Source organism: Hemiscyllium ocellatum, chromosome 3, assembly GCF_020745735.1.
Source record: "Hemiscyllium ocellatum isolate sHemOce1 chromosome 3, sHemOce1.pat.X.cur, whole genome shotgun sequence".
Classification (NCBI taxonomy): domain Eukaryota; kingdom Metazoa; phylum Chordata; class Chondrichthyes; order Orectolobiformes; family Hemiscylliidae; genus Hemiscyllium; species Hemiscyllium ocellatum.
This window is the reverse complement of record NC_083403.1, coordinates 49602259-49625215: the sequence shown is the minus strand read 5'-3', so window position 1 is coordinate 49625215 and position 22957 is coordinate 49602259.

Sequence of the window (22957 nt, the reverse complement as noted above, 5' to 3'; positions counted from 1 at the left end):
ATCCCAAAAGGTCCTTGCAATTTTTTAAGAATACCAAGCTGAATTACTCTCATATAATTAATCTCTCATTGAAAACTATCAATGTACCAATGACAGTAAGATGGTTTTGTATCAGATTGTTGGATACATAATATGACCATCCTTCCAGAGTTGAAGACATTCAAAAGATGGTTTTGATGCAGGAGAATGGCCACTCCGCTCAAATCATTTCTTGCTGTGTATCACACCAACTCATGAAAGCCCATAAGGCTGTCACTCTTAATCCTGGAAAATGTCCACCTTCGCTCAGATTTCCCAGAAAGGGTGAACTATCTCAAAGCAACAGATTAGGTTAGCTGTGCAGTGGCAGCACAAGTGGTGTTTGACACTAATAGGAACTGACATCAAGCCAAGTAGACATTCTGTTTACCACAAAAATTAATAAGGGAAAATATGAACTATAGTGCTGGTGTGGTGCAGAACACATTAGGTGTGACATCACAACAGACAACACTTGCTGGATAATTCAGATTGTGTGAAGAATTGCATTGATAACCAATTTAGGACTGTCACTCAGCCTCACATATGTGCACTTGCAAGTATTAGAAGCTCTATGCAGGGCCACGTTCTTTGCAGATGGGAACATGTACTGTGTATATTTCAACTCAACAAATGAGGTGACAGCCAGTTCTGTTTTATTTCTCACAGTCATGCACTGACTAATCATAGTCAAGCTGACAAGTTTAAAATTAAATAAAGCTTGGCCATTAACTGTTAGTCATCATTAACCAGTGCATTCTCTGTGGAAATGCTTCTACCAACGAGAGTCCACTTGTCAACTGATCAGTACTCTCTTCTCAAGCAGTGTAAATCTTGATTTCTGTTTACATTGCTATTCTTGCAAATTATCTTGATGAATGTAAAAATTTGTCTTTTGTCAGCCATATGTCATGTTAGGCTTATGTTTTGTGAGACTTTGAGGACTCTTCTGACCCTATTGGTCATGTTCCTGTTTTACAGATGAGTACATTAGTATTATGTTGAGGTGGCATACTACACTCTCTGTGCCTCCTGATACTTCTGCAAAATCATTTGGTTTACATCTTCTTAATATTTAAAGCTGAGGATTTCTCCAACTGCTTGTTTCAGTTATTTCTTTGTCCTCTTTTATTTCAACCTTTTTTTATTGGGTCATCAAATCTGAGAATTTTTTTGTCATATGATGACTTAAATCTATAGTCTCTTTACTCAAGAACTTTTCATTTACAGCTAGATCCTTCCGCACATTTCTTTCAAATGAGGTTAGAACTTCTGCCCCCTTCCAGATCTTTCTACCTTCATATGTGACATCATTGCTAAATCCATGGATTATCCCATTACTGTATGGAAGTTCTTCTTATTTTGTTCCTGTTTGACTTTTTCTGTTGCAATTTGATACAATTGAGTGCATTGCAAGGCCAATTTTGGGGGGCAGTTATGAGTCAACCTCATTGCTCTGGGTCTGGAATTGCATGTGGACTAGACCAGGAGAGGACAGCAGTATCTTGCTGTGAAAGATAATTGTGAATCAGGGGATTTTTATGACAATCCAATTGTTCCATGTTCACAATTAATCAGAAATAAGCATTTATTCCAGTTTATTGACACATTAATTTTAAATTGGGATTTGAACTCATGGCCAGGATGATCAGTCAGGGCCTTTTGATTCTTAGTCAGCAACAGAGCTATTGTACCCATAAATGATCTCTGTCAATGAGGACTAATATCTAACATTCATATGTTTCACCTCACCCTCACACATTTTGCAAGTTTTGAACCGTCATCTCAAATCTTGCACACACTGGTAGTTATTCAACTATGACAACCACATCATCGAAGTATATCGCTGTGACACTCACTGACACACTTCCCTCTTTCTTGCAGAATAGTTTCCAAAACTTACTAGGGGTAATCTGCAAATAATGTCATCAATCACAAAACTGGCAAACGGCAAGGATCGAGATGGGAAGGATTTGTTCTCCAGGGTAAAGTAAGTCAAAACCAATGTTTTCAACTCTGCTATTTATAATATCTTTTACACTCACTTTGAAGTGTAAATGGGCGTTGGTTTAATGTTTCATCCAAAAGACAACACCTCTGATAATGTAGCATTTCTTTAGAAATACACAAGCTTTAGCTCTCAAGTCTTTAAAATGGGACCTAAAATCAGAAGCTTTGGACTCAGTTAAAAGAGCGACCAACTGAACAATGGCTGATGCATCATAATTTATGCTGCAAATTTTTTTTTTGGCATAAAGGGGTGATTTGGAACTTTGCTCAATTACTTTAACAGTCCATGAGAAATGTCAGCTCTTTATCTTGGATGTTTTATCAATGATTAGTTATTTTCTTTACAAACAAACAACAAATTTTACTTTGGCTGCTAAACAAACAGAGCTGATAGGTTGAAAGGGCCATTGTTGTTGCTTCCCGAATTATGTGATGTATTATCAGTGTATGATATCTCCACCAGTTCACCTTTATGTAAACTATCTACAAATTAAAAAGAAGTGCTTATTTATGGAAAGTAGTTGAATTATTGCTAAAATTGGAACCAAATTTTATAAGATTGTGTTAAACATTAATATTTCAGTGATTCCACCTCATATGTCCTTGATGTTCACCTTCTGTGTGCATCACATTTTGTACAGTGATGTGATATATGCAGAGTGTGCACATCAATAAAACCTTATTTTTGAACAGATGGGAGAGACTTTGTTCCAAACATTTATTCCAATACCAAATGCTGAAGTGCCATAGCTTAATCTTGGATTAATGATACAAATTTCAGTTTAGGTTGGCAGATGGAAACAGTCTTCTTCAGAGAGCAGACGATAATCATCAAGATACCTGACATTCAAATCTTGAAAGATTTGCTGTTCCCACTGTATTTGTCTATAGGAACCAATCTGTTTTAAACCACCTCTTGTTGCAATATTGGCATAGCTTATGTGAGATCATTTTCTGACGCACATCCCCTCTGTGGAGAAGAAAACAGAACCTTCATGACAGCTTGTGAAAGATTCTCTTACATCAGCCAGTATTCATCACTTATCAAATTTAAGGTCAAATATTCAATGTCAGATTAGTGACCTTAATTATTACTAAATTACAAGAAATTAAAAACTTCTGCAGATTTGCTGGGAAACACACATCAGTAGGCAATGGCATTGCTATATATTGGCGAGGAAATGGACTTCACACAATTGCTTTCTCAAATTATTTATTTATTTGCTTTCGTTCTCATAGAATGAACAGGTGGGAATCAAATAAATTTTTCACGTTGAGAGTCCTAAAGAGACATTTTCATATTTAGCCTTCTAAAGATCAAAAAACAACAATTATAAATTTGCCCATCATTGTTCTTTTCATGATGTTTTCTGTTATTTTAGTAAATGCTATGTTTTATTGCTATTTTCATGTTTTTGAATGAATAGAAAACAAATGCAAGTTGATAAAGTGAAATGTAAATGTGAAGTTGTGATATAACCAAATGACCATTAAAATTGACTTGTATATGCTGTTAAAAATGAAAAAAAATCAAGAAAATGAAAATTAAAGTAACCATATTCGTAAGGATCCAGAGTTCCAATATTACTTTTAGATTAAATACAGAAAATAATTAGAATTCAACACAAATGACTAACAATGGGCTAGTTCAGAATTAAACAGGGAAAGCAAAAATTAAGGCAAATATTTCTTTTTGTGTTTGAATGCATAGGACCAGATTTTTGTTCTTCAGGCAGATGACTCAAGAAATGAGGTTTTCTGGTTTCCCACAGCCACATCAGGAAAAGGTACCTTGTCAGACTGAACCTGCATTTCTGGGAGGGATGAGTGTGGGATGGAGAAGAGCACATTATCCCAGATGCAGATTGGAGGTAGCCAAAGCACCCACCTGAGTGCTGAAGCAGGCTGTTTACAAGGCCCAGCTCAGCTCTCTAAGACTCTGTCTCAGTTCTGCTAAATAGTACATCTTCTAGTTCTCAGACTTCACAAACCAACACATCCCCTCTCAATGTACTGCACATGACAATATATTCCCTACCCACCACTATAGTTCCTACAAATCCCATGTTAACTTAATGCTGTCATTTCAACTCAAGATGTCATCCATTCTACTTTTCCATTTTAATTCACCATAGAACTGGAGACTTAGTGAAACGAAATAAAACACAGAGCTAAATATCTATTTTACATAGTTAAAATAAACCCATTCGTGAAAACACATTCAAAACTTTAAAGATCCTTAAATGCTTAATTGCATATAAATCAGACAGATTTGTAATCATAACCCCATAGCAAAGACAGATAATGTTTTCATAGCCTCTTTGAGCAATCAGTTAGATTTTGAAATTACAAACTCCCCACTGGAATGATTGTGGGTTGAGAGGAGCAGCCTGGCATTATCACAACAGACCTTAGAGTCATTTCAACAAACAGCTATAGTCGCCTGCAAGAATAGCTGTTTTTCACCTCCTACAGACTGAGTTACAGAAAAATAATGTTACAGAGGTGAATGTCGGTAGTTGTTTTGATGGACAGGATTTGGAGCTCAATTTTGTTGAAAAGACGTGGCCCTGAATTTCTGCTCCTGGGGCAGAGCAGGACAATAAAGTGGAAGTAAGTCCTCCAGCCATAATATGCCAGGTGGTCACTGACAATGACAGTATAAGGCTCGGAGCATTCTGTTGCAGAACTCTTCTGCTCGGCCAAAACAATTCCCCTACTCACTGTTGGTACATGTCAAAAATGACTAATATCATCTCCACATGATTACATTTATGAGAGATACAGATAGGCTGAAAAGAGAGCGGTAAACAATATTGTTGTAAGAGTTTTTATATTCTTGTAAGAGCCTGCAAGAACAAGATAGTTTATTAAATGGTAATAAAGAAGTATGTTACAGAAGTTTTATCATTTTTCTGTTTTGAAGGTGTAATATAAATGCTAGTTGTGTGAGTGGCACTGTGCCATTATGAGGGAAAGTTTTGAAACATGCATTTGGTGAGAATTTAACTTTCTGTATTGAGCTAAGATACATGTTTATGACATCATCTTCTGTACCTGCCGCCTCGCAGAAGCAATAGCTGACAGCTGAGAAACCCAAATTTGCCAACCTAATTCTCAAATGTAAGAATACTAATCTGCAACCTAAAAGAAAGGATATAACATCAGGGCAAGCATTTAGTGGGTTGTATAATAATGAGTGTTATTTTTTAGCATGTGGTATATCAGTTTTATGTTCTTACTAAATTTGGTATCCCTCGACAGTGAAACATTTTTATTTGTCCTTCTTTTACTTTGTCTATCAACAAGTAGAGAAGCCATCATGTTTGTGTCAGTATGTGGGGAGACATGTTTTAAAGTGGAAGATCCTTTCTTACAAAAACCAAATATCAGCTCATAGAAAGCTTGTTAGATGTTGAATTCTGATTTAAATTCCCAAAATAAGCAATAATAAAAGACCTGTTGAGTTTAGAGTTGTCCTATCTGCTCAAGCTATGCACAAAGAACTGCCCCTGTTTCAGGAATCTTGTACACAATTTATGATCCATTATGTGGTTCCCTCTAATATCCTCTGAAATAGCCCAGCAAGCCAGTTAGTAGTTATAAAAATCTCAAAAATCACCATAAAAACTGCAATGGTTGAAAAAGGAGACCCACCACCTTTTCCAAGTCAATGAAAACAATAAATGAATCACATTAGTGATGGCTGTATCACAAGAATATATTTTTGAAGTAGATTAAGATTTTAGTTGTCTGCGAGATCAGGCCAGGTTTAATTTATCTGGGAGTTGGAAGAGCTTTCTCTAGGTTCCGAATTGAATTAGATATATTCAGGGTATTACATACAGGCCTAGAAATTACTCTGTAATGCAGCCAGTTGGTCTATATTACTAAGCAATTTTTCTTCTAAGCTGTAAGGGTGTATTGAAACCCCAGTGATCCCATGAGCCTCAAACAAGTCAGTCCATTTAATTTATTGCAAATGTGCAGCCACACAAAACAAAAAAATTAAAGATCCCTTGCACTTAAGTGCATCGGCTGTTGTATAAGGGTCTGAAAATGTTATTACTGAGGTGTGCCTGAAGCACCATCCATGATGATGTCATGGGAATGTGTTGGGGGGAAAGTTTAGGTAATATCAAAGAAGTAAAACATCCAGATCCTCCTCAAAAACTCTGTAACAGTCTCTGATACAAGTGTGACTTCCACTTCATAACTAACATTTAGTAAATTACATCTTGTTTAAGATAAAAGCTTCTTCTCTTAAACTAGAAAGTGGTTTTCCTTTACCATATGAGACAAACAGATCCTTGCAGATCCCTCCCATTAAAAAGGATGTGGCAAGAAACCTACCCTATGGTGAACAATGTCTCAGGGAGTCCTGTACGACATGATTGTTACCTGAGCAATTCTCACAGCAAGTATCAGCCCTTGTACTAGAACAATTCAGAGGGTATGTTACTATAAGTATTTGACATTTCCACCCTGGGAAAATACTCTGACTACCCATCCTATCCATGACTCTCATAACTGTATATACTTCCATCAGACTGCCATAAGCCTCGGAAGCTCTAGCAAAAACAATCCAAGTTTGTCCAACCTCTTGTTATAGTTAATACACTCCAATCCAGGCAACATCCTAGTAAACCTCTTTTTCGCCCTCTTCAAAGCTACCACATCCTTTATTTAGTGTTGTGACCAGAATTGCACACAATCCTCCAAATGTGGCCTAACAAAAGTTTTGTACGGCTGCAACATGACTTGCCAACTTTTATATTCAATGCCAAGCATGTCGTATGCCTTTTTGACCACATTATCCACTCGTGTTACCACCTTCAATGAACTGTAGACTTGGACTCCATGATCCCTCTGTATATTAATACTCTTAAGGGTCCTGCCATTTCCTGCACACTTTCATCTTGTATTTGAATTCCTAAATGCATCACTTCACACTTGTCTAAATTAAACTTTCCACCTGATGTATATCCTGTGGTATTCCTTTGGTGGCCTTCCTCAATACCCACATCTCCACCAATTTTCTTGTAGTCTGAAAAATTACAAATCAGATATTTTCATCTGAATCATTTATGTATGCTCCAAACAACAGGGATCCCAGCACTGATACCTGCAGAACACCATCGGTTACAGACTTCCAGTCAGAAAAATATCCCTCCACTACTACTCTCTGTCTTCTATGACCAAGCCAATTTTGTATCTAACTTACCAACTCACCATGGATGTCATGTGACTTAATCTTCTGGACTAGCCTACCATGACAGACCTTGTCAAATGCTTTAGTAAAGTTCATGTAGACAACATTCACTGCCCTACCGTCTTTACTTCCTCAAAAACTGTGTCAAATTTGTGAAAGAAGACCTCCCCCACAGAAAGCCATGCTGGCTTTCCCTAATTAGTCCATTCTTCTCCAAATGTGAAAAAAATTATATGTCCCAGTGAGAAAGATTCTAGAAAAGAGATAACCCAATCATGGTTAATCAGAAATTAAGAATAGCATGAAGAAGCAATCGAACCCATGCAGATTTTTTTTTGTTTTTTTTAAATCAACTTTTGGTTTGGAGCTATGAACTGAGAGCTTAAATGTGATCTTGGGATTGTGAGCAGCAACTTGTATTAAAAAAAGAACAAAAAATATGTAATTTATTTTTGAGAGCAGGCCTGCAAGTTAATTGCAGGTTGGTTCTTAGTCACAGAGTCATAGAGATGTATAGCATGGAGAACTCTTTGCCTCTGAGAGGCAGTATGCTAAACGAGATGGCAGATGTTTGGCCTTTAACATGGTCACTACCTCAGAACTGGTTCCAACAACTCTCGGAGTAAACATGATGATCAAACAAAGGGAGGGACTGGAATTGTTTGGACTATTTTGAACTGGAGGTTTCTGAAGGAACAAGTTTGGCTGTTGCTGTTCCAGCATCTTCCATAATCAACTATTGGAAGTTCAGAGAATAGAACTGAAGTTATAAATATAATTCAATCTTCATCAGAGTGAACTGGAAAAGGTGACATTGATTGATGCCTTTAGAAAATCAATCTAGAGACAATCCCATGTACCGAGAAGCAACACCTCATGGGAAACTGCTTAAGTAATCTGGCCAGTTTTGTGTTTTTTTTTAACATTTCTCCCTTAACTGGATTTGTTTGCTATTCTGTCTTTTAGTGTGAGAGTCTGAAAATAATGGTAATTGGGTTCAAATCATGAAAATTAGTTAGATTATTTGTTGTTTAACTTTGCTCTGCAGAAGTTATTTTATTGTTAATAAGTTATTAAGTCATCTGTTATTAAGTCATCTGTTTAAATATAAACCTGGTATCTATGTTGATTATTCACAAAGTCTGGGACTAATTATTTAAAAAGTCTGGTAAGGAATCATTTGAGCAAATTTTAAGGATCATTGTGTACTTTAATTTACTGGGTTGTGAATACTGGGATAGGGAAGCTGATTTGATTTAATTATCTATCTCCATGTCAGAGAAACATAGGAACAGGAATAGCTCATTCAGCCCTTCAAGCCTGTTCTGCTACTCAATTAGGTTGTGATTGATCTATGGCCTAACTCCATATACCAGCCTTTAGCCCATATCCCTTATTATATTTGCTGAAAAAAATGTATCTATCTCAGAATTAAAAATAACAACTGATCTAGCATCAACTGCCATTGGTGGAATAGAGTTCCAAACATCTACCTTTATGTACTGTCTAACATCTCTCATGAACAGTCTGGCCCTAATTCTGGGTAATCCAAGATGGAGGATAGGAAAAATTTGTGGCTATAAGAACTGTTCTTTTTTTCGAGGTATTTTAGGTGTTTCCTTGAACTCCAGGAGCAGCATTTACTGTTTATAAGCTGTTGCATTGTTTTTGGAACATTGGGGAGAAAAGACCAAAACAATGGCACTTTGAAAAGGAGGAAGCTAGATGAAGGCAGCAATGACATGATCAATGAGATAGAGAGAGATGGAGAGAGAGAGAGAGAGAAAGAAACCAACACTGCTGTCTGACACAGCAGTGAATCTGCACAGGTACTGCTGATGCATTTTGAGTTCCAGTATTTCTGGACATCGGACAGCATCTAAGAAAAATTAACAAACAATGAAAATCACAGCTGACCCTGCTGGAACCTATGTGGGAGAGCTCACAGCACAGGAGCAGATAGATACATGGCTTTGTAGTGTAACCTTGCTGTCTTTTTTTGTAAATCTACAATAATGAGTAGAGTGGGTTATTTTTGATGATATGTTTTATTGAGATCTGTATCTTGATTAATATTTAAAAATGTAAAACATAGGTACTAAGCTAGCCTGGAGCAGTGTGCTGTTTTCTGTGTCGATAGATTGCTAAGGTGCACAGGTGGCCTTTCATACAGTGATGTGCTCACCCTGTCAGATGTGAGAGATTAGGGATAGTTTCCATGTTACTGATGAATATGTCGACAGTAAGTGTGTTTGATTGCGAATCCTATCAGATTGCTTGGATCGGTTAGAGTGGCAGCTAGAGGCAATGAGAAATTTACAGAAACTAGGGGGTGTGATGGATAGCAGTTGAAGGAAGGGGGAAAAATTGTAGATACAGTTAGGTAGATGGGTTAACTCTAGGAAATGTATGAGAGGGAGGCAGGTAGTGCAAGAGTCTCCTGTGGCTATACCCATCTCAAACACATATGCTGTTTTGGAAAATGTAGGGGGTGATTTCCTCTTGGGGGAATGTAGCACTGACAGCCAGGTTTCTGGTATCAAGAATGGCTCTAATGTAATGAGGGGTGCATCAGGTTCCAAGAAATTGTTTGTGATCGGGGACTCTCCAGTCAGAGGCACAGACAGACGATTCTGCAGCCAATGGTGAGAAATCAGAATGGTGTGTTCCCTCCCTAGTGCCAGAATCAAGGATATCTCACAGATGGTGCAGAATAGTCTCAAAGTGAGAGGGACCAGCCAGAGGACGTTGCACATATTGGAACTAACAAAATAGGAAGGGAAAAGGATGAGATTCTGAAGGGAGAATAGAGGAAGTTAGGCTGGAATTTAAAAAGGAGATCCTCAAGGGTACTAATGTCTTGGTTACTTACAGTGCTACGAACTAGTGAGGGTAGGAATAGGTAATACAATAGATGAATGCGTGGCTGAGGAGCTGGTGCAAGGGAGAAGGGTTAACATTTTTGGATCATTGGAAGCTGTTTTCGGGTAGATGTGACCTGTACCAGAAGGATGGATTGCACATGAAATGGAAGGGGTAATATACTGACAGAAAGATTTACTAGAGCTGCTCGGGATGATTTAAACTGATAAGGTGAGATAGTGAGGAAAGAGATCAATCTGAGACTGGTATAGTTGGGAAAAGGAGCCAACAATCAGGGCAGCAGGGACAAGGTAGGATTAATAAATTAAACTGCATTTATTTCAATGCAAGAGGCCAAACAGGGAAGGCAGATGAATTCAGGGCATGGTTAGGAACATGGGACTGGAATATCATAACAATCACAGAAACATGGCTCAGGGATAGACAGGACTGGCAGCTTAATGTTCCAGGATATAAATGCTTTAGGAAGGATAGAAAGGGGTGCAAGAGAGGAGGGGGAGTGACGTTTTTGATGAGGGATAGCATTATGGCTATACTTAGGGAGAATATTCCTGAGAATATGTCCACGGAAGTTATTTGGTGGAACTGAGAAATAAGGAAGGGTTGATAACCTTATTGGGATTGTAATATAGACCTCCCAGTAGTTAGCAGGAAACTGAGTAACAATTTGTAAGGAGATCTCAGTTATCTGTAAGAATAATAGTGTAGTTATGCTAGGGGATTTTAACTTTCCAAATATAGACTTGGACTGCCATAGTGTTTAGGGTGTAGATGAAGAGAAATTTGTCAAGTGTGTGCAAGAGAATTTTCTGATTCGGTACGTGGATGTTCCTTCTAGAGAAGGTGCAAAACTTGATCTACTCTTGGGAAACAAGGCAGGGCAAGTAACTGAGGTGTCAGTGGGGGAGCACTTGGGAGTCAGTGATCATAATTCTATTAGTTTTAGAATAGTAATGGAAAGGATAGACCAGATCTGAAAGTTGAAGTTCTAAATTGGAGGAAGGCTAATTTTCACAGTATTAGGCAAAAGTTGATTGGGGACAAACGTTCACAGGTAAAGGATGGCTGGAAAATGAGAAGCCTTCAAAAATGAAATCACAAGAGTCTGGAGACACTGTGTTCCTGCTAGGGTGAAGGGCTAAGCTGATAGGTGTAGTCAATACACTAGAGAAATTGAGGCTTAGGTTGTGAAAAAGAAGGAAGCATATATCAGCTATAGACAGGAGAGATTGAGTGAGTCCCAAGAAGAGTATAAAGGCAGTAGGAGTATACTTAAGAGGGAAATCAGGAGGGCAAAAATAAGACACGAGATAACTTTGGCAAACAGGGTTAAAGAGAATCCAAAGGGATTTTATAAATAAATTAAGGACAAAAGGATAACCAAGGAGGAGAATAAGGCCCCTCAAAGATCAGCCTGTGTGTAGAGCCACAGGAGATGGAGGAGATATTAAACAAGTGTTTTGCAACAGTATTTACTGTGGATAAGGGCATGAAAGATAAAGAATGTGGAGAAATAGATAGTAACATCTTGAAAAATGTCATATTACCATGGAGGAGGTGCTGGATGTCTTGAAACACATAGAAGTGAATAATTCTCCAGGACCTGATCAGGTATACCCTACAACTCTGTGGGAAGCTAGGGAAGTGATTGCCGGGCCCTTTGCGGGACAAGCCAGACAGAGAACAGCCAGGGAATTCCTAGAGGCATGGCATTCATCCACAAACTCCATTAACAGACACATGGACCTGGACCCCATATACAAACCACTGCAGATGAAACTGACACCCGGAAGCGGCAAGAACATCCATCAACAGTCACATCGACCTGGACCCCACATACAAACTACTACAGCTGAAACTGACACCCGGAAGCGGCAAGAACAAACCACTATAAATACCGGAAGAAACATCAAAGCAGCGCTTCACAGGAGGCTCCAATAGCACTGATGATGTTCCCTAGCCAGGGAACGAAACGTTTGCAGCAAAAACTTCCAGCTCGGCGAACAGAACCACAACAAATTTTTTTGAAAAAGTAACGAAGAGGATTGATGAGGGCACAGCTGTGGACGTGATCTACATGGACATTTGACAAGGTTCCTCATGGCAGACTGGTTAGCAAGGTTAGATCACATGGAATACAGGGAGAACTAGCCATTTGGATGTAAACAGGCTCAAAAGTAGAAGACAGCGGGTAGTGGGGGAGGGTTGTTTTTCAGACTGGAGGCCTATTACTAGTGGTGTGCCCCAAGGATTGGTGCTGGGTCCACTGCTTTTCATCATTTATGTAAATTATTTGGATGTGAACATAGGAGGTTATAGTTAGTAAGTTTGCAAATGTCACCAACACTGGAGGTGTAGTGGACAGCGAAGAAGGTTACCTCAGAGTACAATAGCATCTTGATCAGATGGACCAATGGGCTGAGAAGTGGCAGATGGAGTTTAATTCAGATAAAGGTGAGGTGCTGTATTTTGGAAAGGCAAGTCAGGGCAGGATTTATACACCTAATGGTAAGGTCCTGGTGAGTGCTGTTGAACAAAGACACCTTGGAGTGCAAATTCAAAGTTCTTGAAAGTAGAGTCGCAGTTAGATAGGATAGTGAAGAAGTGTTTGGTATGCTTTTTTTTTGGTCAGAACATTGAGTATTAGAGTTGGGAGGTCATGTTACAACTGTACTGAACATTGGCGAAGCCACTTTTAAAATTTCATGTGCAATTCTGATCTCCCTCCAATAGGAAGGATGTTGTGAAACTTGAAAGGATTTAGAAAAGATTTACAAAGGTTGTAGGATTTGAGCTATATTGGAGAGGCTGAATTGCCCATAGTGTTCATGGATGTGTCGGTTAGGTTAATTAGTCAGGTGTAAATGTAAAGTAATAGGGTAGGGGGAATGGGTCTGAGTGTGTTACTCTTCGGAGGGTTGGTGTGGACTTGTCGGGTCAAATGGCCTGTTTCCACACTGTGTGGATTCAATGAAACTATGCTGGGGCTGTTTTTTCCTGGAGATTCAGAGGCTGAGTAGTGACCTTATGGGGGTTTATAAAATCATGAGGGTCATGGATAGGATGAATAGACAAGGTCTTCTGCCCCAGGGTGGGGGAGTCCAAAACTAGGGGCATAGCTTTAGGGTGAGAGGGGAAAGGTATAAGGGACCTAAAAGGGCAACGTTTTCATGCAAAAGGTGGCGCATGTATGGAATGAGCTGCCAGATGAAGTGGTGGAAGCTGATACAATTACAACATTTAAAAGGCATCTGGATGTGCATATGAATAGGAAGGGTTTAGAGGGATATGGGCCAAGTGCTGGAAAATGGGACTAGATTAATTTAGGATATCTAGTTGGCATGGACGAGTTGGAACAAAGGCTTTGTTTCCGTGTTGCATGCCTCTATAATTCATTGACTCTAATTATCAGACAATGCCCCTAGTTCTAGAATCCCAAACCAGTGGAAATGGCTTATCCTTATCTATCTTGTCTTTTTCTGTGATCTTGAAGGCTTTTGATCAGATTACACCGTACCTTTCTAAATTGTACAGAAAACAAGTTGAATAATCTCATACCTTATACCTTATACCTTAACCCCTGAAATCCAGGTGCTATTCTTATAAATGTATGTTATCCTGCCACCAGGGCCAATACACCCTCTCTAGGGTGTAGTACTTAAGTCATAGAGATATATAGCACAGGAACCGACCCTTTGCTCCAACCTGTCCATGCCAACCAAATACCCGAAATAAATCTAGTCTCATTTGCCTGCATTTGTCCCATATCTCTCTCAACCTTCCTATTCATATACCCATCCAGATGCCTTTAAAATGTTGTAATTGTACCATCCTCCATTTGCTAGATTAAACACTATTAGAACATAAAAACAACAGTTTTCCAAGTGAGTCTAACCAAAATGTTGTAAAACTGCAGCATAACTTCTGCATCCTTATACTCCAGGTTTCTAGGTTAAAAAAAGCTTTGATTAGCTTTCCTGATTATTTTCTGCACTTGTTCATGACATTTTAAAAGATCTATGCACCTGAAATTCCAAATCGCTTTGGACATTCATTGTACCTAAATTCATACATTCCAGAAAATACCCTCATCTATCCTCTTTGGCTCCAAAATGGATAACCTTTCACTTGCTTACATTGAACTTCATCCGCCACAGTTTTGCCCATTCGCTTAGTCTATCAATATTATTACAGTGGCAAAGATTAGTGGTAAACTAGAGTAGCAGAACTGTTGTAAAAGCCAATGAAAGATGATTTTAAAAAAAGGTAGAAACTGACTGTGTGGAGTTTGCACGTTCTCCCCGTGTCTGCATGGGTTTCCTCCGGGTGCTCTGGTTTCCTCCCACAGTCCAAAGATGTGCGGGTCAGGTGAATTGGCCACGCTAAATTGCCCGTAGTGTTAGGTAAGGGGTAAATGTAGGGGTATTGGGTGGGTTGCGCTTTGGTGGGTCGGTGTGGACTTGTTGGGCCGAAGGGCCTGTTTCCACACTGTAAGTAATCTAATCTAATCTAAAGCATGAGTACAAACTAGCCAGGAATAGATAAATGGACAGTAAGCATTTCTTTAGCTATATAAAGACAGAGACCAAAGCGAACATAATCTCCTTTAGAGAATTTGACTTTGGAAATAATAATGGGGAACCAGGAAATGGCAGAGGAGTCAAATAAATATTTTGCATCAGTCTTCAGAGGAGAGGAAATGTAATGTATTCCAAAATGATGAAATAATCAAAGGACAGACAAAAGGAGAGGAGAGAAAAGAAATACAATGAACAGAATCTTACTGAGGTCTGAATGATGTGGGCTATAGTAAGGTGTGTCAGAATCAGTTGACAAATGCAGCGAGGCCCTTTTTGATATTGAAGTAGCTCATTATACCTTTTCTGCTTTTCACAAGTGGTGTGGCGACATTCCTGCCAGGCTGCAGTCAGTTACCAGTTGACTAAGATTAACGTTTATTAAATGACTCATTAAACAGTATAGCTCACCTCATTAATGTTCAGACTCATATTTGACCAAACCCACCAAACAAGCTAAATGTTGGGAAAACTCAATCAGGAAACCAGAGCAGGCAGCTGGCCGGTTCAGCTCATCACTTGCTCCAAATGACATTGAATTTAGGGAGCAGGCACCAATATCTCAGGACCTGGTTCATGGGCACAAGAACTCACACCCCACTTCCACAGACATCAGCATCATTTCAACCCCTGAAAAATCTTGTGGCACATCTCCAATTCTTTAACAGGATGCTCCTGCTCCTCAGGCCGCACTGACAACCATCATTGTGGTGCTGCAGCAAGGAGACTGCACAGGGGGCCACACCCAGCTGATGGAGGGGATCAGGCTGCTTCTCTGTGCTCTTCATTCATTGTCACAGCACTTACTCACTTTGATCCTCCCCTTTGATACTCACAGTATCTCTGCTCTGCCTTGCCTTTTGGTGCCTCGCACCTACAGCCAGAGTGACCAAGTTTATATTACTGCTGAATAGCTGTGCCTTTTAGGCGAAAGTGAGGACTGCAATTTCTGGAGATTAGAGTCAAGAGTGTGGTGCTGGAAAAGCACAGCAAATCAGGCAACATCCGAGGAGCAGGAAAATCAATGTTTCAGCCAAAAGCCCTTCATCACAGTCACAAAGCCAGGAATCTTGTCGTGGTTGTCAGCAGACCTCAGTCAAGTGAAGGGGCAACACTTTACTCAGGGGTTCCCAGCACAGTAAGTCAAGGGCAGCTTTGGTACTAGTTCAGAGCTGTTCTTCTCATAAGGGTTGAAGAGCCAAATAACGTTCAGTGACCCCATCCATCTGGACTCTTTCTGCTCTGCTTTGGGCTGTTTATCTCAATGAATGAGAGATAGTCAGGTATTATAGAAGATAAAAGTGCATGGCACAGCCATTACTATTGATGCAGGTATGCTGACCTAGTGAGTAGGCCATGCAGTAGGCATGCAGGTTTGTGGATTCACGATTGGGCTTGTCAGGTTCTGGTTTGCAATCAGTTATTTTTTGATTTTTAAGTGGTTTGAATCACCCCCAGGTTCCTGGTTTCTGAAATTGGCCTTGTTTGGGAACTGTGAAATGAAGAAGGCAGCAGAATGGTGTTTCAGGGAAAAGGAATATCTATGTTCATTCAACATGTGAAAGTTAAGAATGATATAAAAGTATAGGTGAATGCAATAAACAGTGAAATTGACACAATCAACTATACAGAGGACCATAATACTATTAAATACACTATTATAGAGTCATAGTCATAGAGATACACAGCACAGAAACAGACCTTTTGGTCCAACTCATCCATGCTGATCAAATATCCTGTGTAAATCTAATCCCATTCGCTAGCATTTGGCCCATATCCCACTAACCCCTCCCTATTCAGATACCCATCCGGTTGCCTTTCAAATGTTGTAATTGAACCAGCCTCCATTAGCTAGAATAAATACTATTGGAACTTAAAAACAACAGTTTTAATGACAGAATCTTTAGTCAGGTTCCCTATCCTTGAGAGAGCGATGCTGGAAAAGCACAGCAGGTCAGGCAGTATCCAAGGAGCAGGAGAGTCGACGTTTCGGGCATAATCCCTTCGTCCGAAACGTTGATTCTTCTGCTTTTCCGATGCTGCCTGACCTGCTGTGCTTTTCTAGCACCACACTCTCAACTCTGATCTCCAGCATCTGCAGTCTTCACTTTCTCCTTCCTAACCTTGGGGTCTGAAAGCACTGTCACTACTCACCTTCCTCTCCCTTCTAGAGGTCAGAACTTTGGAGTCTTAGGAATTTCAACTCACCACTGAAGACAGTTTTATAGCGTATCCAGTTGCTAGGCCTCTTGCTGTCAGTTCTCTTGGCTCAGGCCTGTACCTGGTAGCTCTTGTCCGGGAAGCTCTGGTTGGCTTTCCCCTGTCCTTGGCTGCTTTTGTTCTGATGATGCCCTTGGTTTGGCTTCCCTGTTCTTGTTTCTCAGTTCAGCCTCCGTGGTTGTTTGTTCTTGGTTCTGAAGCTGCCTTTTGGGGTTGGAAACCTGTGGTGGGACGCTGTTTCTGCAGAAGCTGGTTGTTAGAAAGGCTGTCCCCCAGGTGAGATCAGGGCTGGCAGTTATACAGAACGTGTGGAAAAAGTGAGGGCTGCAGATGCTGGAGATCAAAGTCGAGAGTGAATTGCTGGAAAAGCACAGCAGGTCAGGCAGCATCCGAGGAGCAGGAGAATTGACGTTTCGAGCCAGAGTCCTTCATCCTGAGGAAGGGCTCTGGCCTGAAAGGTCGATTCTCCTGCTCCTCGGATGCTGCCTGAACTGCTGTGCTTTTCCAGCAAAACACTCTCGATACTGAGCGTCTGCCCCATTATCTCCCCTCAAGTCTGTACTTTCCTTTAAATTCTTGATATTCCCTTCTGAAGTTAATTGGCCTTCTAATGATTAGGGTATGTGTGAATGGGTTTCAATTGAGGTTCAATGTCTGATGAAGCCAAACCGAGGGCCTCATCAGAACAAAAGCATCCAAGGAGGTGGGGGATGCCAACCAGAGCTTCCCAAACAAGAGCTACCAGGCCCTTTTGGAATATTGGATGTCATCCTGGTCTCCCTCCTATCGGAAGGATGTTGTGAAATTTGAAAGGATTCAGGAAAGATTTACATGTATGTTGCCAGGTTAGGAGGGTTTGAGCTATACGGAGAGGCTGAATAGGCTAGGGCTCTTTTCCCTTGAGCGTTGGAGCCTGAGGGGTTACTTTGTGGAGGTTTATAAAATCATGAGGGGCATGGATAGGATAAATAGACAAGGTCTTTTCTCTGGAGTGAGGGAAACTAGAGAACATAGGTTTAGGGTGAGAGGGGAAAAATTTAAAAGGGACCTAAGGAGCAACCTTCTCACACAGAGGTTGGTTGTGTATGGAATGAGCTGCCAGAGGAAGTGGTGGAGGTTGCTACAATTATAACATTTAAAGGCATCTGGATGGGTACATGAATAGGAACGGTTTAGAGGGATATGGCCACGTACTGGCAAATAGGAAGAGATTAGTTTAGGAAATCTGGTCGGCATGGACAAGTTAGAACAAAGGGTCTGTTTCTGTGCTGTGTATCTCTATGACTCTATGATCCCATTTCTGTCAGCACCAGACTGTCTGTGCTGGGCAGCCCCAGGTGTAAATTATGTCTCAGGCTAAAATCTTAATGATGTCGGTTGCTTGTTTTTTTCAAGTGAAGGTGTAAATTGGAATTCCAGGCTGGACATAGTCCCAGTCAGAAATCCCCTGCTTGCTCCAAAGTGTATTTTTTCAGCTTCAGTCCAGGGTTCTTGCTCAGTATTTTAGAATAATTGGAAAGTTCTAGGGTCTCATCCAGTATTTTAAGTGACAGAGATTTTTGCTTGATCCTACAGGCTGGGTGAGACCGATTGGGAATTAGTGAGAGTAGTAGAACAGGAGCTTTGGTTGGAAGTGGGTTCAGTCTCAGAGATGGAGTGAGCGTGAAGCATCAGAAATAAGTTGATGCAATGTGAAGTGGAGAAGGGCATTGACCTTCTTCCTACAGGACTGAGCATTTCTCCAGAAGGCTAAGACTGCTTAAACCCAGTGGCAACCTCAGACCAGGTCTGGGGTCTCGGCCTTCACTGTTGGCCCTGGGGAAGGAAGAGATCAGCAATGATACCACTCTGTCCAGCAGGACCTCCAATACCCTCCCTGCAAAGTGATTTGCCCCTCTGTCATGTCCAATGGTGCTAGGCAGCTCTGACTGACAGTGTTTGTCCAGGTACAAAAGAAGCTTTTAAAGATGGCACTTTCAGAGGATTCTGGTGAATTCATGGATATTCACTGATTGGTGAGTTGTTCTAGATGTGGGGCATGGTAAGCCATGGCAGAAAAGGAATGTGAGAGACACCAAAATGTGGTAGCTGGTAATTAGTGAGCTGAGTTTGGTAAGATCCGGTGAGAGAACCTGGTAGGTGTTGAGGCAAGAAGTCTCCCAAAAAACTCAATGCAACACAGATATATCCAAAAAAGGTTTCAGTGACTATCATTAAAGAAAGACTAGGTAGAGGTTAGCTAACTAATTCAAGGCAGACAGTTGAGGTATGGGGTCATTTGCAGATTACATTCTGTAACTAATGGAATGCCCTCTCAAGTCCTCTAAGCACTTCATATGTTTCAACTGAAAGTGGATGTTTCAAGATCTCATTGTTCTAAACTCTAAATAGTACAAACCCAACCTACTCTATCTTTCCTCATAAGAAAATCCTATTGGACAGCCCCAGTGTCAGTATTTCTTTCCTTAGATAAGTGGACCAAAACAGTTCACAGCATTCCATCTGTAGCCTGACTAATGACTTGGATTTGTGCTGTAGCCACAGTTATTCGCAATGAATATCATGCCCTGGGTGAAGCAAATGAATGTACAATTGCCAAGTTGCACATAAATATAGACAATAATACAGATAAAAATAAATGGTTTATAGACATTTAAGAGAATAGACAAAAACTTGGCAGGTGAAATATAATGTGGGAAAATGTGATGTTATGCACTTTGGCACGAAAAAATAGAGAAGCTAAACATTATTTGAATGGGGACAGACTGCAGAATGCTACAGTATGACGAATTTGGAGGTCCTTGTGCATAAATCTTGAAAAGCTACTATCCAAGTTCAGCTGATAATAGGGCAGGCGAATGCAATGTTGGCCTTTATTTCAAAGATAATAGGGAGGTAATGCTAAAACTATACAAGACATTAGTTAGACTACAGTTCGAATATAGTGAACAGTTTTGGTTCCCTTATCTAAGGAAAGATATTCTGGCACTAGGGACTGTCCAGAAGAATGTTCTCATGGTTGGATTTGTCCTGCTTTTTGTATTGAGGTCTACCTGGGCAATTTCCCACATTGTCAGATTGATGCCAAATGCACACAAGACAAATGGTCAAGTGCTGGAAACTGGGAGAGTTTGATTGTTACTGCTAAGTGGCAGGCACATAATGTGCCCAAGGGCCATTTTTCTGTCCTGTAGATCACTATGACTGTATGGTTGTATGTCTGTATTGTAACTGTATTGGAAGAGTTTGATTAGGGGCGCACCAAGTTTGAGCTCAAACCTTTAGTACTATTACCAGAATGTTGTCAGAACCCATAGCCTTTTCAGTATCCTGTGCCTCCAACAGTTTCTTGATTTCACATCGAGAGAACTGAATTGGCTGAAGACTGGCGTCTGTGATGCGGGGAACCACTTACACTTCTGGCTGAAGATTGCTATGAATACTTCAGCATAATCTTTAGCACCAATGTGCTGGGCTCTTCTGTTACAGTATTGAGGATATTTGTGGAGCCTCCTCTTCCAGTGATTTGTTTGATTGTTTCCCACCATTCACACCTGGATTTGGAAGGTCTGCAGAGCTTAGATCTGATTTGTTGGCTGTGGATTTGCTTAGCTCTGGCTCTCAGTTGCTGCTTACACTGTTTGGCACATAAGTAGTCCTGTTTGGTAACGTCACCAGGTTGACACTTCATTTTTAGGTCTGTCTAGTGCTGCTCCCGGCATGCCCTTGTGCACTCTACATTGAGTCTTAGGCTGTTTTAAAACATCAGCTTCAAGAATTGTTGAGCAACAAGAAAGCTGACTTTATAAAAGACTGATTAAGATGCTTACTCCAACTTACAATGGCATTGATATCTGGGACCTCAGAAGTGTCTGATTTCCATTTACTCATGAAGCTCTTGAGCTGGGGTCAATTCAAAATGCAGAAGGTTGCCATTGTATCAAGATAGCCTGGTCTTATTACCCAGGCGTGTCCTTGTTTAATGCATAGAAATCTTCAGTTATTTTCAATGCTACATCCAACATCTAGCTCTACGTAATTGCTATCACCTAAGCATCACATACCTTTGAATATGTTTGAAGCAATTTTGGTTGCAAAAAGCTGTGAGGTTCGAAGACACTTAGCATAGCTTCAGTGAGTTTAAGTGCAACTGTGGGACTCTTAGGATCGATATTGCTCTAAAACCTTGGGAAAATATAACAAAAATAGATAGCTTTGCAGGTCTCAAAGCTTAAGAAGATCATGAGGAACAGCAGTTAGATATAACTATAATAAGAACAGTAGGGGAAGGAATAGATCAAGAGAAAAACGTACAGAGGGAAGGATCAGTAATTTTTTGCCTCATATATCACTGTCCTGTTACAATATTTAATGGAAAAATTAAAAAAAAACAATAGATTTATGTCTGCACACACAAGGTCCCAATTACCATTCAGATAATGAAACAGTGGTTTTAGTATACTTTATGTTAACATGGCATAATTCAGGTTAATTGCAATGCAAAAACAGTTTGACGCTGTCATTTTTTCCCTTAGCGTATTATATCATAGAATTAATGTTGATTTTGAAATAACCCATTTTTATAAGGTAAGCATTTTTATAATTAGGTTTGTTTCTTAGCTGAAAGAAAATCAAAAGAATGCAAAGCTTTAAAAATGATTTTCCTGTTACTTTTGTAATCATTTATTTTATTTTAACTGCGAGGACTTTGAACTTTTAACCAGGTTTGTTATAGTTAGCACAGACCTTGATTCATACAGATTGTACTACCATGTGATTAAATGATGCATATTGATTTAATTTTTTCTTAACTATTCTATCTGTTTGCAACATTTTCATCACCTTTTTGTTACTTAGTTGTACTTAACTTTCCAATAATGCTGTCCAGCTACAAACCTCCTTAAAAGTTCCACCAGACTCCTCTTGTCACTCAGTGGGAGTTGGATGGAATATACTGGAAAAAGGCAGGGGTCACCAGATTCCCACAGATCTGGGGTCAGAACTGCTTTCCAATCATTCGCTGATGTCAATGAGGTGGGAGGCTGCTACAGAGCCTCTTTGCACTGGAAGTTTCTGATTGCCTGTCTCAGGGTTAAGTCTGACCACAATGAGGTTTACCAGATGGACCTGGGGAGAAGGGTGGAGTCTGGTCATGCAAATAGGAGTATTTGAGTAGGAGGTGCATGTGACCATGGTGGGATGGGGTGTAGGCATTTCAATGTCAGCATCCCAGCTTTGCTTGATATATATTGAAGCACCAGACGTTGGTGTACAGAATATAATATCAATATCTGGGCATGATATAAAACATGGAAGTTTCACAGAGAACAATGATAAACTTTGAAAGGACTTAGACAGGTGACGGCAGACTGGTAGCAAAGACAGACAAATTGTGTATGAAACTTAATGCAGAGGAGTGTGAAATGATTAATTTAGTTTTTTTGTTTGTCAGGCTATGGAAATGGATGAACAAGCCTTGTTAGTTCACTAGGAATCACTGCAACACCATTGTAACAGCAACACCATAAGCAAGGTACATTATGAAAATGTCTGTGTTGAGATTACTTTTCTGTTTATGTAAACCTCCCAGCTCCATCTCCAAATCTTCCTCAAATATGTTTTCAAGCCAACTTCATCCATCCATGCAGCCACATGAATGAGGAGACTATTTTTTGGAAATTGCTTTGAAAATGTTTTCTACCAAATGTCACCATTGGGTTAAGTTTTGTCCCATCATGACATGCACAACAACACAAAATGACCATGCTCTTTCCATAGCTAGTTGTCTTGACTAAACTGTTTTACTTCCAAATTTGCTCACTGTTTAACAAGTGCCAAAATTCATTGCAGTCTCATCTGCGTTCTCAATATCTATTCTTTTGTCTATGTTTGATTATAATCTATGTAATGTGTTAAGTTTTCCGTTGGATAACATTGTGAAATCCTCTTTTAGCCACTGTACAAAATTATTTCTATTTATAACTCTATATAGGACCGACTTTTAAATCTGTGGCATTTAATTCTCTTGCTTATTTCA